Raw genomic sequence first — 6,000 nt, forward strand, 5'->3', positions numbered from 1 at the left:
GGTGGTGGGAGTGGTGGCGGTGGTATTGGTGGTATTGGTGGTGGTGGCATTGGTGATGGTGGTATTGGTGGTGGTGGCATTGGTGATGGTGGGATTAATGGTGGTATTGGTGGAGGACGTATTGGTAGTGGTGGTGTTGGTGGTGGTGGTATTGGTGGTGGTGGAGGTGGAGGTTGTGGTGGAGGTGGTGGTACTGAGAGTGGACATGGTGGAATTGGTGGTGGTGGTTTTGGTGGTGGTATTGGTGGTAGTGGTATTGGTGGAGATGCTATTGGTAGAAGTGGTGGTAGTAGTATTGGTGGCGGTGATGGTATTGTTGGGGGTGGTGGTAGTGGTGGTGGTGATAGTGGTATTGGTAGTGGTATTGTTGGTGATGGTATTACAGGTGGTGGTGGTATTGGGGTATTGGTGGTGATGGTATTGGTATTGGCAGTGGCATTGGTATTGGTGTTGGTGGTATTCAATTGGTGGTGGCTGTATTGATGGTGGTTGTATTGGTGGTGGTGGTGGAATGTGTGGTGGTGATATTGGTGGTATTGGTATTGGTGGTGGTGGTGGTGGTGGTATTGGTGATGGTGGTATTAGTGGTGGTATAGGTGGTGGTATTGGTGGTGATAGTGGTATTGATGGTGCTAATGGTGGTGGTGGTATTGTAGGTGGTGGTAATGGTGATGGTGGTGGCTTGGTGGAATTGTTGGTGGTGCTAATGGTGGAGGTGGTGTTATTGGTGGTGGCGGTATTGGTATTGATGGTGGTATTGGCATTGGTGGTGGTGGTGGTGGTACGGGCATTGGTGGTGGTACTGGTATTGGTGGTGCTGCTTTTGGTGGTGAAGGTATTGGTTGTGGTGGTATTGGTGGTGGTATTGGAGGTGCTATTGGTATTGGTGGTGGTACTGGTATTGGTGGAGGTATTGGTGATGGTATTGGTATTGATAGTTGTGGTATTGGTGGTGGGGTAATGGTGGTGGAATTGGTGGAGGAGATATTGGTGGGTGTGGTGGTATTGGGGGTGGTGGTATTGATGTTGTGTTGGTAGTATTGGTGGTGGTGGTATTGTTGATGATGAAAGTATTGGTGGTGGTATTACTATTGGTGGTAGTATTGATACTGGTGGTTGTGGTATTGGTGGTGGATTTGGTGGTCTTGCTGGTATTGGTGGGTGTATTGGTGGTGGTATTGGTGGTGGTATTTTTTGGCTGTTGTTATTGGTGGTAGTGGTATTGGTGATGGCAGTGGTGGTGGTATTGGTGGTGGCAGTGGTGGTTTTGGTGTTGGTATTGGTGGTGGTTTTGGTGGTGGTGGTATTGAAATTGGTGGTGGTGGTACTGGTGGTGGTATTGGTGGTGTTGGTATTGGTGGTGGTGGAATTGGTGGAGGTGGTATTGGTGGTGTTGGTGGTATTGTTGGTGGTGGTATTGGTGGTGGTGGTATTGGTGATAGTGGTTTTGGGGGTGGTGGTATTGGTGGAGGTCATATTGGTAGTGGTAGTGGTACTGGTGGTGGTGGTGGTATTGGTGGTGGAGGTTTTGGTGGAGGTGGTAGTACTGTTGATGGCGGTGGTGGAATTGGTGGTGGTGGCATTGGTAGAAGTCGTGGAATTGGTAGCAGTGGTAGTATTGGTGGTGGTGGTATTGGTGGTGGTAGTGGTGGTGGTGGTATTGGTAGTATTGGTGGTGGTGTTGTATTGGTGGTGGTGGTATTGGTAGTGGTGGTAGTATTGGTAGAAATGGTGGTTGTAGTATTGGTGGACGTGGTGATATTAGTTGTGGTGGTGGTATTGGTGGTGGTGGTAGTGGTTATGGTATTGGTAGTGGTAGTAGATGTAGTGGTGGCATTGGTGGTGGTATTGGTGGTCATGGTGGTAGTGGTGGTGGTGGTATTGGTAGTATTGGTGGTGGTGTTGTATTGGTGGTGGTGGTTTTAGTAGTGGTGGTGGTATTGATAGAAATGGTGGTTGTAGTATTGGTGGACGTGGTGATATTAGTGGCGGTGAGGAAATTTGATTACGGCTCCATCTTGCATATTGACACCATTGTGATGTTGCCCTCACTCAGACGCCGATGACCTTCGTACCTTTCCTTCGTACTCTGAACTGTAACATGTTAAATAACCTTTTTCTGTCCCTCAGAGCAAAGGACATTCTGGGACCCGGCTCGAAGCAGCTAATTTCCGTGATAACCATCTATTGACCCTTGGTGATCTTTCTCTGCCTCCCCCTTTGTTTTATGAATCACCACCTGCATCACTCAAACACGTCCTGTTGTAAATTAATTAAACCTAGGAATGTTCATACCACCTGGCCTATGGGGTCAGGTAGAGAACACAACCCTAGGGAAGGAATTTCTATTACCTGTTATCCTGTATCTTGTAAAAGGAATGTTTGCTAGTGGATGACATGTTTTTGCACAATGAGGGTGTTGTTGCTTTAGGGGATTTAAGCGCTATAAAAGACTGTGAGCCGCGGATTGAAGTGGCAGTCTCCTGAGAACCTACCACTGATGTACTTCTAGGACAACTGTACCTAGCTGCAGCTAATAAATTGAAGTTCCTATGCCAACAGAGTGTTCCGTGTCTCTGTACAATTAAGCAGGCAAACTCAGAAGATTTCAGGCGTACCCTGTGCCGCCAGGCCTAGCTGCAGCTGGTTCTTCAAATGGTGCCCTTTGTGAGGCGGCTTCAGAGGTTGTGGGTCCAGCCCGCGGATCGTGAGGAGCCCCGCAAGGAAATTCCGGAGGACGCGCACCACGTGATCGACCCCTGCATGTCGTAAGTGGACCGAAGGTCTTTACAGTGTGGTTTCTCCTTTCCAGCGGCTGTGAAGACCTGCCACCCTGACTGCCGCCACGCTTTGGCTCCCTCGGTGATGATTGGTATTGCGAGACATTAGACGGACCACTGTTGGCGGAAGAAAACATCTGGTTAAGTTAAGTATAGTGGCCACTCCTTTGTCTTTGTTTTGTCTTTGTTCGACTTTTGCAAAAGCCAAAACCGAGGGGTGAGTGCAGTTTTTGTACTATAAAGTGACTAATTAACCCCTTGAAGTTTGTGAGGAAACTAGTGTAATAGCGATGCCTGGTTTCAGTAAGTTTAGAAGATGGTGTTGTTGTTGCGATAGGGATTCCCGACTGGAGGACTCTTGTCCAATTCCTCCGGCCGGGACTCCCACTTATGAAGTATATTCTAAATATGGTATTGGCCCGATAGCCTTTAATGAGTCGTGGGTTCGCTATACTAGGAAAGATGGTGTTTTACGGTGGCCGCAGGATGGTAGTTTTGAGCTCAATATCTTAGATAATTTGGAGGGAACTTTGTTTAAACGAAAAGCCCTGCTGGCTATGTTTGACTCTTTTCGCTTATGGCGTAAGGAGGCCAAACAGAAAGAAATAAAACAAGCTAAAAGAGATAGGAAGGACATGTCTGTTATACATGCTGCCCAACAGTTTAAAGATAATGAGAATGATCATGCGATTGAGGTTTTAGATAGGCAACATCGTATGGCGGTAGATAAATGTTATCCAGTGTTGCCAATTTCCCCTACAGAGAAAAATGTGGACCCTGAGAAGGATCCTTTAATGTCCCATCTGTTGAGATTACCTCCGCCCTATGCGCAGGGGGCTAATGTACCTTTTGCACTACCGCCTGTCCCGGGAGCGAATGCACCTTTATTATTAGCACCTGTCCCACCTGTTGTTCCACCTGTCGCTCCTCAATCGGTTCCTGCACCCCCATCACAGCCTCTTCCGGTATTACCGAGCTCTCCCTTACCTTCGTCTCCCTTTGTACCTATTACTCCCTCTTCTGCCCCGCCTAATATTCTGTCTCCTGTCCTAATGATGAATTCTCCCTCCGTTCGGAGGCGAATGGTTGATACCGTTTCTGGCCTTTTGTCCCCTCTCTTTGGGACACTTAAAATGACCCCTGTTCCTCCTCGTAGACAAACTCGTAGTCAGCTCCCAGGTCCAGATGAACAGGAAGTGTTAGATCTTCTTGCCCGAAGGTGGATCACGAATGGCCCCCAGTATAGTATGCAAGACATTATGGTCACCTTTCAGCAGTGGGAGGCACCAACGCAGAGATATGTTTTTGATACTATGTGTGACATTTTAGGTCAAGAGTGGGAGGATATGGGATTGGGACCAGCCCCTCAGGGCCTGCTAGAAGTTCAGGACAAGTTTGATAAAGGGCTGATTGTGGGCGCGGAGGTTGAGGATGCGGTAAGGACGCTTGTCACCTCTAGAATGATGTTTGTTTGCTGGTCTTTGCCAGAACGCGATTCCTCTGTTAGACAAAAATTAAAACACTATCCTATGAGAGAGGTTCCCCCAGTGTGGAGAGAGGAGGTTGCAGCTCAGGGTGGTAATCCTCTTATACCTGCTCACTTTCAATGTGTGTGGGTGCACGTTCCTTGGAAACGATCTGAGGTTTTGGCCCTTAAACAGTCCTTACCGGACCCCCGTAAAAATCCTGCTGGGGACTACAAAGAGTTGTCCCAAACTGTTGATGCATATATTATGAATTTGGCCGATATAGACATGCTAATGGGTAATGTGGTCCCACAACCATTATGGGCTAGGATTCGGAAGGAGAACCATCCCGGGGAATTGGGGGGTGATTGGGCTGCCATACTTGCCACGGACAGACTCCAAGTGGATGGTGCCAAACCTCAGGCTTTAATTACAGAACTCCCAGCTAGGATCATGGCCTTACTGAAAACTATGATGCCCCCTCTGTGAGTTAATTGGGATAAGTTAGCAGCTTGTAAGCAGAAAGCGGATGAAAGCGTCTCTGATTTCTTCACTCGTTTTGAGGAGACGTTTATCGATCATAGTGGTCAGGATATGAGCACGGAAGGTGGCCAACGACTGTTTGTAGATAAATTTGTGTCTAATTTGGTTCCCGAAATATCTAATTAATTGAAGAATTCCGAAAGTGCGCGGGCGGTCTCCTCTTCTGCCCAGATATTGGCTACTGCTCAGTATTATGAAAATAGGGATAAAGAGGAAAGAGAGAAACTTGATAAAAAGACTAAAGAGCTGAAAACAAAAGTTCTTTTGCAACAAGCTTATCCTCCTCGCCCTGCCCAACATGAATTTCAGCCGCCTCCACAATTTCAGAGACAGTTGCAGAGGCCTGGGCCTTTTGTTCCCCGACCCCCACTGGGCCAGAATCAATGAGCTTACCGTAAAGAAGAAGGCCATTTAAAGTATAATTGCCCGGTTTTGTTACAGCGTACGGGCAGCATTCCCGGGTCACGAGGCCGGGGTGGTTATCAGTCAGCACCCAGAGGTAGAGGACGAGGTACACCGCCTCATAACCAACGTTCCATGCCCCCTGGAAACTCCACGAATTATTTTGATCAGTCAAATGTTCAGTCGAACAACTATTACAATGATGATTATTATATTGAGGATGAGAGTCAGGATTTCCAATCTAGCTAGGACAGCCATGGACAAAGTAAGGGAGTAGTATCAGTTCCAGTGGACCAAAGCAGGCCTTATGTTGATGTGGTAGCACTAGGTGTTACAGAGCCATTCCTATTAGACACTGGTGCGACGAAGAGCTCTATAATTCACTCTAAACTCCCTGGGGCACCTTTGTCTGGCTGTACGAATGTTTCTGTAGGTTTTTCTGGCGCCCCAGTTCAAAACCCAGTTTCACGCCCTTTACTGATTTCAATAGGTCCTTACAAATTGGAGGCCCCGCTCCTTTTAACAACTGGTTGTGGTGAAAATTTGTTGGGTTTGGATTTATTGAAGAGATTGTATGCGACATTGCACTGTTCCCCTTCTGGTGTACGTCTTACCTTAGGTAAGAAATTGACCTCACCGATGTATTTGTCTAAAGACCAGCTCCCCCCTGAATTACACTCTCTTCCCGCCACCCTCTGGGCCACCGGCCCCAATGATGTGGGCCTCCTGCGGATTCCGCCCTACATTGTTACCCTCAAGCCTAATGTTAAATTTCCTCGCATTCAACAGTATAGAATTTCCAGTGACGG

Source organism: Triturus cristatus, chromosome 9, assembly GCF_964204655.1.
Source record: "Triturus cristatus chromosome 9, aTriCri1.1, whole genome shotgun sequence".
Taxonomy (NCBI): domain Eukaryota; kingdom Metazoa; phylum Chordata; class Amphibia; order Caudata; family Salamandridae; genus Triturus; species Triturus cristatus.